Below are 13635 nucleotides of genomic sequence, written 5' to 3'. Positions count from 1 at the left end.
TTTTGGTTCCTGGATGGCTTCCAAAGAAGAAGCGGGGAAAACGATGTTCGCTTTTCCTACTTCGAAGTTATCAGGACGCGCTGGTTTCTGGTGTACGAAACAGGAGAGTCCGTAGGATTGGGTCTACCGTCTTCGGCTGATTCGGATTTTTCGGCGCTGGTAGATTCGACAAGGAGAGCTGCCCTTAACTCTGCTAAGACGACTTGGGCAATGAATGAACTGGATCACATGCTAAAAGGCATGTTTAGAGTGCTGGAAGTATTTAACTTCCTTGATTGGTCGTTGGGGGTCCTAGCCAAGAAAATTGAAGTGCCAGAGTCATTTTCGCCAGAAGATCTCATGTGTGTTTTGTCTTGTATGGACAAGTCGGTAAGAGACGGAGCTAGTGAAATCGCCTCCCTGTATGGGGCCGGGATCGTGAAGAAGAGGTCTGTTTATTGATTTTCCTTCTAAACGAAGTCTGTCTCCATGCCCAGAGGTCTTGCTGTTTGCTCCCAACCTGTCTGCTCAGTTGTTCCCTAAACATCTAGTGCAGGACATTTCGAGATCGCTTTCGGCTAAAGCCACCCAGGACCTTTTGGCACAGTCGGCAAGAAAACCTCGCCCTTCCTTCCCTACCAAGGCCAAGAAGGAAAAGTCAAGTGTTCGAGAACCCTTTTGAGGGGCGTTTTCTTCAAGAACCTCTACGTTTAGAGGTCGTAGACCTTCAAGAAGGGGTAAGACTTTCGCCAAGTCTGTTAAAGCCCCCAAATAACTTGCAAGTTCCTTCAAACAACGGTGGGCGCCAGACTCTTAGAGTTTGCAGAAGTCTGGGCCCAAAAAGGGGCGGATCCTTGGACCCTTTCTATTTTGAGGAGAGGTTACCTCATCCCTTTCGTCGAAAGACCTCCCTTGACGACCATCCCAAGGGAACTGACGGCCAGGTACAGAGACCACATCGTGAACTCAACGCTCTCCATCTAGCAGTAGATCAGATGCTGGAGAAGGGGCTATCGAACTAATGACAGACCATCGTTCATCGGGCTTCTACAACCGCCTTTTCCTAGTTCCGAAGTCCTCAGGGGGGGGATGGAGACCGGTGTTGGACGTAAGCGCCCTGAACTTCTTCGTAGAAAAGAAGAAGTTCACGATGGAAACGCCTTCATCAGTGCTGGCAGCACTTCGTCCAGGGGACTGGATGGTTTCCTTGGATTTACAGGACGCTTACTTCCACGTACCGATCCATCCTTCCTCGAGGAAGTTTCTCCGATTCATGATGGGGGGAAAATTTTTCAGTTCAGGGCTCTGTGTTTCGGCCTCTCGACGGCCCCTCAAGTGTTCACGGGGATTTTGAGGAATGTGGCTCAATGGCTTCATTTGAAAGGGGTGAGGATATCCATGTACCTCGACAATTGGCTAATAAGGGCCAATTCAGAAGATCGTTGTTTGAAGGACTTACAAGTAACTCTAGAATTGACGAAGGCGTTGGGACTCTCGTCAATTTCAAGAAGTCGTCACTAATTCCCGAGCAAGAGTGTGTGTATCTCGGGATACAGATGAACTCTGAGTTTTCGGGCTTTTCCCTCTCGGGAAAGGATAGCCCGAGGATTCGAGAGAGTAACAACCTTCTTAGGGAAAGAAGTATGCACAGTGAGGGAGTGGATGAGTCTGCTGGGGACGCTCTCGCTGGAGCAATTAGTTTTTTCCCTAGGAAGGTTGCACCTGAGACCGCTCCAATTCTTTCTTCATCGGAAATTGGAGTCGTCGTTCTCAGGATTTGACGTTCTCCCTGTCATATCCCAGGGGACGTCAAGAAACATCTATGTTGGTGGACAGATATCCCAACCTCTTTGCGAAGGGACTGTCTCTTCAATCCCAGACCCCTAACCTGTGTTCTTCGACGCGTCGGACACGGGGTGGGGGGCAACCCTGGGAACCAGCGAAGTGTCCAGGTACCTGGGTGGGGGACCAGGTAGCCTGGCACATCAACAGAAAGGAGTTGATGGCTGTGTGGTTGGCTCTGAAGGCTTTCGAGCCCAAAGTCAGAAGATCGGTAGTGCAGGTCAACGCGGACAACACTACAGCTCTGGCATATATCAGGAAACAGGGGGGGACGCATTCCTTCTCCCTGTACGAGACAGCAAGAGACCTTCTTCTGTGGGCAGAAGAAAGGGGAATCAAGCTTCTCACCAGGTTCGTGCAGGGAGAAAGGAATGTAAGAGCAGATCTCCTCAGCAGGAAAGATCAGGTCCTTCCCACAGAGGGGACCCTTCATCTGGATGTATGCCAGAGCCTGTGGAAGTTATGGGGCAGGCCACACATAGACCTCTTTGCCACGTCAAAGAACAAGAGGCTGGATCCTTACTGCTCTCCGATATCGGATCCAGAGGCATTAGCAATAGATGCTCTTCTTCTAGACTGGAGCGGACTCGACGTTTACGCGTTTCCCCCCTTCAAGATCCTGGGGCTAACCATCAAGAAGTTCGTAGAGTCCGATTCAACGAGAATGACCTTAATCGCTTCCTTTTGGCCGGCCCAAGAATGGTTCACAGAGGTACTGGAATGGTTGGTGGACCTTCCAAGATCGCTCCCACTAAGGAGCGATCTACTCAGACAACCCCACTTCGACAGGTACCACAAAAGGGTTTGCTATGTTTCGGCATAGCCCATTTGGTGCTGCCGTTTCGGCTTGGCCGATTCGGCGTCAGAAAACTAATACCACTATTCGGCATAGCCGTTTAGGCGTCAGATTGTTTCGACGTCTTTGTTCGATTAATTTTTCTAGAAATGCAACACGTCCTTTTTGAACTTTATTCAGAAAAATAAAACTGTAAAATTTTTTATATTATTAAAAGACTAGTGGAATAATGTAAATAAAAAACGAATTGGGAAAAAATATAAATTTTATTCACTTAGAGAATAAAGGATCCTATTAAAACAACAATGGGATAATGCCAGTTAAAAACTTGAAATGAAATTACATTATTTAGAAAAGCAAAATTTTGTACAGTTTTTTTAACCTTAGGAATTAATTTTTCATTTCGTAATTATGAGCAATACCCTTCAGGAATTACTATTTTTTTTATTCTTTCATCAGCATTTCTATATTTCTTTAGCTTTTTGGGAGGTGGATATCCAGCGATTAATTTTTCTAGAAATGCATCACGTACTTTCTGAACTTTCCTCAAGGCATCAATAAATTTCCAGATGGAATGATGATGCATTCCTGTTCGAATCACTTTTCCATCCTTCATATGTAATCTTACTTTACACCGATCTTTCTGTTCACATCGCCAGAATTTTAATTCAGAATCACTCTTGCTCGTTGCATCAAAAATAAAAAGGTATCCATCATGAATCACTTTTCTTCTTCCACGTTTTGTTAAGATATCTCCTTCCATTATGTACAATAGGGCTTAGACGACTGAAAATTCTCAAGCTACCAAAAAGTAAATGTAAAAAAAAAAAAAACAATTGTTCAATTGTTAAACAATTGTTAAAATGAGAGCTAATTGCGCTATAACGACGAAGTATCTATTTGATGGCTAAATGTCATTTACAGCGACAAAGTAGTAATTTGACGCCTAACAGTCTCTCCGCCGAAAATTTCTACATGCCAAATCGGCTACGCCGAATCGGCCAAGCCAAAACAGCGACGCCAAACGGGCTACGCCAAAAAGTCTCATTCCCACCACAAAAATCTCCTCGCTCTCAGTCTGACTGGCTTCAGACTGTCCAAAGTTTGGTCAGAGCGAAAGGCTTTTCAGCAACAGCTGCTAAAGCAATCGCAAGAGCGAGGAGACCTTCCACCTTGCGTGTATACCAGTCAAAGTGGGATGTCTTCAGACGTTGGTGCAAGAGGAAGAACATTTCCTCTTCCAGTACCTCTGTGACCCAAATTGCGGATTTCCTTATTTTCCTCAAAGAAGAATGTCATCTTGTTGTGTCAACTATTAAGGGATACCGCAGTATGTTGGCGGCGGTATTTCGGCATAGAGGCTTAAATATATCCGATGATAAGGACCTGCATGATCTTATTAGATCATTTGAAACCATTAAGCGTCCTCATGTGGTACCGAACTGGAATCTAGACGTAGTTCTACAATTCCTTGGATCGTCTAGATTCGAACCTCCTGGCTTAGCCTCTTTCAAGGATCTGACGAAGAAGGCTATCTTCCTTTTGGCCCTAGCTACAGCTAAGAGAGTGAGTGAGCTCCAAGCTATTGAGGGCAATGTAGGGTTTAAGGAAGATTCTATGGTGTGTTCGTTTCTTCCAAGTTTCCTTGCAAAGAATGAAAACCCATCACGCCCTTGGCCCAGGAGCTTTGAAGTTCGTAGTTTATCTTTTCTAGTAGGGGAAGAGCCTGAAAGAACTCTTTGCCCTATGAGAATTATGAAGTATTTCCTTAAGAGGAAGGAACAACTTAAGGCTAATCAAGATGTGCTTTGGTGCTCCGTAAAGGACCCCACTCGGCCCATGTCGAAGAATGCTCTTTCCTTTTTTCTGAGAAGCCTTATTACAGAGGCACATGTTGCCTGTAAGGAAGAACATATAGACTACTGAAAGTGAAAGCTCACGAGGTGAGAGCCATTGCAAACTTCGCTTGCATTCAGAAAAAATATGTCTGTGCGGAACTTGATGGAGGCGACTTTTTGGAGATGCCAATCGGTTTTCGCAAACCACTACCTACGTGATGTAAAAATCACATATGATAAATGCTTCGCCTTGGGTCCTTTCGTATCGGCGGATTCGGTGCTGGGGCAGGGAGCCTAAAACTTATCCTGTGTAAATTTTTTATGTTACCCTATATTTTATATTGGTGTTTTTTGGTTGTCTGAAAGAGGTTGCAGGAGGCACCTCTTTTTGTCGTAATATTAACCCTTTGTATTTTGGTTAGGTGGTCTGGTGGGTTTTGGCTCCTTGCAGAGGTAGTGGTAAGGATCTGTTAGGTAAGCGGACAAGGTCCCTCTAACAGGATCCGACTTGGATTCTACCACAATAGGGGATCACATATCCCAGTGGTAGATCCGAGAGTCTTTCAGCATCAGGTCACATCCTAGCTGTAGCTCTCCAGGCAATGCAGACTCAGAGACAGTATCTATGAAGTCTTCATCCTGAAAAGGTGAGAACCAAGGTTTTTATATCCTACAACATTAGTTGTTTCCCGTCTTACCTGTATTATTTAGCTGTCTCTTACCCTCCACCAAGGGTGCCAATCAGCTAAGTATATATCTGTCAGGGAAGTTCATGTACAAAAATGATATTGTTAAACTACAATAAAGTTTTGTACATACTTACCTGGCAGATATATACGATTAATGGCCCACCCAGCCTCCCCTCAGGAGACAGGTGGAAGAGAAAAATCTGACAAGCAAACGGGAGTGGTTCGTACATCCGCCACCCAGCGGCGGTAAGGTAGACCACCTGACCTACCTGTCGCGTGTGCCGCGAGATTTGAAATTTCTGTCGGGAACGTCGGAGACTATAGCTAAGTATATATCTGCCAGGTAAGTATGTACAAAACTTTATTGTAGTTTAACAATATCATTTTTGAAAGAATAATTTCTTTCGATCCCCTTTAGTATTTGTAGTTGAACAGTACAACATTTTAAAAATTAGTTTAAAGATAAAAGAATTTTGCATTTTTGAAATTTATGAAGGATACTTATCTTATAAAATCCTTTTTTTTTTTTTTTTTTTTTTTAACTTAAATTCTGTTAAGAATCATAACATACTGTACTTTTAGGTCAATGTCATTTTCATGTATTTGTCAAGTTTCTCCGCAATTTCAATTCTCTCAAGATCTTGCATTATTTTGGCAAACATTTTTAACAAGCATACGACACATGAACCATGATAAATGAAGTGGCAAATTTTTAGAAGTCCTTCACATTCAAAGAATTTTTTAAAATCCCTTCAAAATTTTTCTCTCTCCCATTTTTGCTTTCTCTCGGGCTACTTGAGCAAACCTTAAATAAAAAGCTAATTATCAAAAGTAAGGAGATTTTTCCTATTATTATCATTTACTTAAAATTCTCCAGAACTTCTCTTTTTTTTCCCCCATCTGATGCTGACCTCCAATTTCATATCTCCCATTCCCTCTCCTAGATCCTGACCTCTCCCAAACTCAAAATGGTAAAAAGACTAAAAAAAAAAAAAAAAAAAAAATCACTCAAGTCAACATTCATATCGGCGAGCCTCCTCGCCTCCTCCCCCCGCCCCCCCCCCCCCATCCCCACCCCTCCTTTCCTACTTTTTAGCATTAGCATTTGCCATTTTACTCCTCACCACAAGAGGGTCAATGAATCCACAAAATAGATCCTGCTTTTTAACTAGGGGAACCATGTGTTCATTTAGGCTGTTCTTGAGTTTCCCATCTACAGAACTAGTTCATTCTTTTACCTGGTGTAATGAGAGTAGTGCCCAGTGTGTAAACTGGATATATTGTATGTGTCAAATGGTGATGTACTCTCCTGGTAGACAAGTTAGATTTTTGTCCACTTATTTCTCCAGCTGTCTTGCCATGCCTTTTTTAAGTTGCTTAAAAGCTCGGCTCTTAACGTCATTGTATTTCATAAGTTTTATATTTCAGTCTTGTAAAAGTATATTTTAGCATAAAAACATCTTGAATTGTAGGAGCTTGTAATGTCAGATGTACAGGTTTTGGTTTGTTAATTTTGTCATGGGTGAATATGCATGCACTGATCTTTCAGTGACAACAGATTATCAGATGTGTCATGAACAGTGTACTGTGAGTAGTGGACGTTTTACCTGTTGTAAGAATATTGTGATTTAAATTCTCTTGAGATATTGTATGAATCTTTAGAAGTTGACATGAAATTATGAAAATTTTTTAAAAATTGATGAAAATTTAAGAGTTCAATATTAATGAAAGTTAATGTTAAATGTTCATCAAAATTGTTTCCTATGTAAATATGTAAAGGAAGTTGAATGAAAGGTCTTGTGAAGTCATGCATTTGAGTACAGCAGCACCTCGAGATACGAAATTAATCCGTTCCGAGGCGCCCTTCGTATCATGAGGTTTTCGTATCTTGGACCACATTTTACATGTAAAATGGCTAATCCGTTCCAAGCCCTCCAAAAACACCCCAGTAAATTATATTTCCAGGCCTAAAACACATGTTCTAGGGTTACGACGCCGATCAAACGGAAGAAATATGACTCTAAAAAGGCAAAATACTGTACATACTTGAGTAATATTCAACCGCATGTAATGTTCAACCCCATTTTTACTGCATATATTAGGACTTTAGCATATGTCCCTTAGCAATAAGCCTAGCCTATGTTAGCGGTTGCTACTGTAGCCTAGCCTATGATTCTGACATCTAAACCTAAGAAGCTAAAAGCTTAGAATATGCCCATAAAATGTATAAATAATCAGTATGTACTAATTTCAAATAATTATTAATTAATCATTAACTATAATACACAAACAAACAAACAAAAAAACCTTCCAATCGATTGTTTACATTCAGCTCTTACCGTCTTACGAGTACCGAGCGAACGCCAAGCAATCTTTTTTCCTAGGACACAGTAAGCCATAAATTTTCATTAGTATCTCTCTTCAACTAATGAAACTACCAAACAGTATAATAACCATCCATTTCTATTCTTTATTCTATCTTTACCTAATGTTTTTTTTTTATTAAATGTGTTGCATGAATAAGTTTTTTCAATTTACAGCATCCTTTTACCAATAGAATACTTAAAGCACAAGGGGTAGATGCTGACCAATAGGAGAGCTGGATCTTATGGGGTAACTAGCATCAGGAACCAATGGGAGAGCGGGAGGATGGTGGCAAGTTTACTCAGCTGGCGGCGCGGGAGTTTTAAAATTGTTCTTGGTGGTCTGGGCAAATCTCGGGACTTTACAGCAACAACCTTTCGTATCTTGAAAACTTTTCGTATGTAGAGCTGTAAAATTTTTCGTATTTGCTTTCGTATCTCGAGTTTTTCGTAAGTTGAGCCTTTCGTATGTCGAGATACTTGGGTTCTCTGAAAAGGGGTCCAGCTGGGCTCATAAATGTCCATTTCGTCTCTGATTTCTACCATATGTGTCCTTGACATAAAGAAAGGCTAAAGAACTGCTATAGTCACCTTTAGATGAACTGTGCAATAAGTTTTTGAATATCTTGTTGATATGGGAGTTGTAAAGGTACATTACATGTACTATGTGTATTTGTTTGTTTGTGTTTGTGTTATAAAGATGGAGCTGTCCTGGTTTGTGGTTAAATGTTTTTGTGTCCTGTGATTGATTAAGATTTGGAAGTTCCCTTGGTTTTTGGTGCTCTGTTATTTACAGCTTGCCTTTGGGAAGAATTAATGGTTTTTTGGTTCCTTTCTTTGGTGTAATTAAATTATTGACTGTATAGACATGAGATACTGATGTGCAGGAACATAATTATTTTAGTACTTCTTGTCATCTTGACAGCTTCCTTCGTTAGTGAAAATTGTTTGTATTGTGAATCAAATGTGTTAAAGACATATTACTCATCTGGTAATGCTGTGATGTTTTCACTAAATGGAAAATAGTTCTTTAGAGATTCCTTGATGTTCAATAGCAACTAAATCATACATCTCACTGCCTACTTTCTTTCATATCTCAATCAGGAGTAGGATAACAAATGTGAACAGTGGAAATGTGCTAGGTCCACACTCAGTACATTACAAACCAATTCCTTCCAGTACATAGGTAGTACATTCCTTGTATTTTTTATATTTAATGTAGGAAGATAATTATTTCAAATTTCATCATATAAATATTTGCAGCTGACTTGACTTGTTTGAAGAAAGTCCCACACTTTGAGGATTAGTTTATCCATTATAATTAAGGATTCATGATCACTCATGCATTTCTGTGTATCATTTTTAGTTACTTAAATGAAATTTCTAGTAAATGCAAAATTTCTAGTAAATGCTTTCAGAAATGTCTCTGCCTCATATATGTACATATCCTTTCCATCAGCCCTTGACTTACCTACATACTTCACCATCACAATTTTAAACGCATTCATAACCATCTCATAGACCACACAATCCCTCACATTAAAGTATGTTGTCTGGTGGAATAGACCGCGCCAGAGCTCTGTGCATGAAATGCTCTGCTTGGTGGAGCTTCAAATGAAAAAGAAACTCATCTGGACACAACTGCTGTTATAATTTTCAAAAGAGCCACAGCCTTATTAAAACATAATAGTATATGCTTCACAAATCACAAGTTGGAAATCCTGTCTCTCATTAATTTCTTCCTCCTGTATACATGAAATATCAGGAAAACACCCACCTCACAAAGCCCCAGTACTGAACACAACAATTTTATTGCTGACCCAACAGAAATAGCCAACACAGTAAGACAGTACTTTAGTCACATTAGTACAGAGGGATATCTCCCCTTCCAATTTACTAACATAAAGCTCAAAACAGAAAAGAACCCAATCAATTTTACATTATTTTCCATGGAATCATACAATATTTAATTTTCCATTACAAAACTTATCTAGCTACTCAAATCTTGTTAGTCCCTGATGGTATCCAGAACCAAATACTTCGGCACCTTTCATCAAACTCCATAACCTTTCTCTTATCATTATTGAATAGAATATGGACAAAAGACAAATTTCCCCAGCAGTGGCATGAAACTGTCCTCCTCCCCTTTTGAAAACCAAATATGTAATTCAGGAAATGCACCCCAAGACTATCAACAGCTGCTCATGTAGATTACTATACGTACTGTTTTTTTCCATCTGTCCATCCGCCTGTGGTGTGTTTGTGTGTTTGTATGGTAACACTGCGTCCCGGGCTTTAAATAGTTATGCTATGTGTAAGTTTTAGGTAAATAAAAGGATATCTGGGTGTACATTTGCAACTGAAAAGTGTTTTAATAATTTACTGTATGCGAATTACACCGTTAATATTCGAAATAGGATATTGTTGTTATTGTTGAATGTAAGCTGAATGTAACTATCTAAAGCCCGGGACAGTGTTACCATACGCAAACACCACAGGCGGATGGACAGATGGAAAAAAACCGAGTATAGACAGAATGATAAATTTTCACCCAATGTGGCACTTGGAATCAAAACAACTTTCTTCATCTCAGTTTGGCTAAACAAGGCAAGAGCACTGCAGACCCTCCTGGACAAAAGGAATCTTGCATCCAAACAGTCTTTGCTCCTAAACAAGCAGTCCTTGCCTTGCAGTTTTCTTTGACTTAGAAAAAGCATACGATACCACCTGGAATAACCACTGTTTTCATCCAATATTTTCTTAACAACCAAACCTTTCATGTACGCATAAGCTCTTCCATTTTTTTTAACCTTCAGTCAGTATGAAGGAGTTCCCCAAGGTTGCGTTCGTAGCAGTGCCCTATCTGTTATAGCAATTAATGGCAATATAGCATCCCTGTTAGTGGGAGTTAGGTTTTCCCTTTATGCCAGAGATCTCCAATTTATGTTGTCGATTTCCCAATCCATAAATTCCTCTCATTTGTAGTCTGCCATTCTAGCTTCAGCTTCATCTTCAAGGGTTACTAGGCATGGGTCCAAACTTTTTCTATTTTTTCTCTCACTCCCAAGTAGTATCTCCATCACCACTTGCTTTACAGTTCACCCACACAGATGAATAATCCCCTCCAACCTTGTGTCCAACTTGATGTATCCCTCTTTCCATATCACTTATATAAATATATAATCATTACCTGCCCTGTTCATTTCACCTTCATGATATCCTTGCCAAAACGGAACACTTCTCCATAGAACATGTAATCTGCTTCATTCAACAAATATTCTTCAACTAATTTAGCCTACCAGCCAATAATTCTGATAATACTTTATCCATCGGCATAACATAAAATCATATGGTCTTCAAGGCCTGGTACTTGATTGATATTAAGTTAATTCCACCCTTCACTCTTGATGGAACCGTTGATTTAGTTGTCAGTCATTAGCCAGTGTTGGGAGCTGGACTTGAGTTTTACTATTAGCAAAGTTGTTTTATGGACCTTGAGTATTAGATAGTGGCATTGATGGTTGCAAGTGAATAAACTAGTAAAACATAGGCAATAGAGCATTCTTTGACTGTGGTTAAAAACTTTTCTGTTCCATAACCTAGTGAACCAGGCCAACATCTCTTTGGGCAGTCAGTCAGTCATTTACTCTTGGAAGACTTAAATAGCTGAATGAAATTCTATGTATTTACAGTTCTTCCTGTTTTTATGTGAGGTCTGATGAATTTCCTTATGAAGTTATTCCTTGCGCATCAGTATAATATATGAAGAGATTTGATGGAAGTCTCATCGTTCAAGAATGTTTCCGGTCAATTATGTTGAATGTGTGAGTGGGTTTTGTACTCTCATGGTGTCATGAATTCACTGCAAAAAGTTGATGAAATCTTTACCAGACTTTATTGATGGGTGTAATGGTTTGTTTAGAGAGGTCATTGGCTCTGTTCAAAGTGAAGTTTCTAGTTTTAGTTGATCACATGCGGGTAGCAATTTACTGCCATCCAGTGTTTTCATGATCATTTAATCAGGTTCTTTGCTTGTAGAATTGCTTGAATTTACTGTTGGCATTTTCATTAGGTGGGTAAATACGAACCAGGAAGGGATTAATGAATCGCTCTATTCTGAAGGGATTTTTATTTCATGTAGTATTGAGAAACTTTAGAAAATTAAATTTCCATTTTCTGAATAGTTAACCTTTTTGAGAGCCACAGACTTAAGTTTATGTAAAAGAACTTCTCATAAGCATAAAATTTTCAATGTCAGTGATTTACTTGTGTATAGAATTTTTCTTGAGCATAAAAATTTCAGCGTTAGTGATTCATTTCCTGTTAAGTGTTTTGTATGTATCACACATTTTCCAAACTGTTCAGGGTCCAAGTCTTTACACTAAACTTATTTTAATGAAATATTATTTAAATTGAAAACCACAGTTCTCTGGTTGACTTTTTTGAAGTTTTCATTGTTGGGAAATCATTGTAGAAGTCCCTTGAAATAAATTTTTCAAGGAGCATCTACTCATCAAATTGGAGAGTTTAAATTTTAAAAATCAGTCTAAAACACTTCTCCATAGAGAATATAAATTCTTTGGTCATTCCATGTGGAAGCCTAAATTATAAATTCTGTTGTTTGCTGAACTGTTTTTTAATATCATGAAGTTAATCGTAAAGGGTTTGTAAACTTATTAACTCCATGTAGTATATCTTTTCCTTCTTCAGTTTGGATGACAAGCCATGAAGGAAAATTTAAGTCGCTCAGAAATAATAGCTTCTGTATTTTACCGAGAACTCTTTCAGGTTTCTGAAATACTGAGCTAAAATGCCAAGTTTCATTGAGTAGTATTGTACAGGATGTTGTTACTGCGAGCCATTAAATAATCAAATAATTATGGGATTGAGTAATACAGTGCTCTCTTGCTGATATCTCTCCCCCCCACATTTTTCTTTACCAAAATTGCAGATTACTTTTTAGCTTGCTTTACGAGGAACAACATAAATAAATTCAAGAGAAATTCCCAGTTACAGATGATTTCCATTATGAAGATTTTGGAAATTATTTAATCTAGCGGCCTTTGTATTGGTTTTCAGTAAAGATTAATGACAAATCTAAAGCTCTTGATCATCAGGAGTACGTTAAAATCAATGCAATATCTATGTATGCTCAAGTTAGTTTTGTCAGATAACCAGCAGTTACTTCCAAGCTGTGCATAATCAGTATTAAATGGTTACAATGACCCATATTAGCAGGTGATGAACAGTAGTTAGTTTTCGTAGTACTACTACTATCTGATGTTAATTTTTGCCGGTGCTGCTTGTTTGCATGCTGTTATTAATTAGATGACTTATTTTGCTGGAATTATCTTATAATGAAGGTTAATTTGTAGGTTAGCAAGTGCCTTTTATTTTTTAATATCTATTGATCAGCTAGCAGTTAAGAAAGCCATATCCATTGCCACAGTATGGCTAATAATTGTTTGGTTCGCCTCTCAACGTTGCTTACCATAGGGTTCTTATTTGAGAATTTATTGTACTGATGAAACTAAAGTGATTTGGTGGTCCACGTGTAAGGTGAATGCGTACTTCGGTCCAATCTGGCTATCTGCTGGATGAAGTAGTATCGGGTAGTCGGGGCAGTAATCTTGCTCGTCTCTTCTCTTTTACCTGACTCAATCAAGTACATGAAAAGGGACGAAACCGAGAGGCCACTTGGTCATTTGTGAATCTTTTTTGTTTTTGAGAGGGCTTCAGGTATCATGAGTAATGGATTGTGCAGAAATGCTCTTAGGACTGATGATGACCTCCCTTTTTAAAAAGACCAACGATTAACAATTTGGCCCTCCTAATAGAAAACTTCATTTCTTCTAATATACTTAATTTTAAATATTTGACTGCTGAAAATCTTCATAGTTATCTCAGTGTCTTTAATTCACAATCGCAGCAATCAATTGTAAAATTTTTAATAAAATATTTAGAAAGAAAAAGGAAAAGGAAAGCATTCAAGGGCCTAGTAACATTGCCTCATGAGAACAAAAATTGCATAAGTGTTCAGTTACTAGGTGGGACTGGGGAGGGCCTTGGTGGGCTGCCCTTTTCCTTTCTCTATTTATTTTTGTGAAAGCTCTACTTACACATTCGTG

Source organism: Macrobrachium nipponense, chromosome 39, assembly GCF_015104395.2.
Source record: "Macrobrachium nipponense isolate FS-2020 chromosome 39, ASM1510439v2, whole genome shotgun sequence".
In the NCBI taxonomy this organism is placed as follows: domain Eukaryota; kingdom Metazoa; phylum Arthropoda; class Malacostraca; order Decapoda; family Palaemonidae; genus Macrobrachium; species Macrobrachium nipponense.
This window is presented reverse-complemented; position numbering follows the sequence as displayed.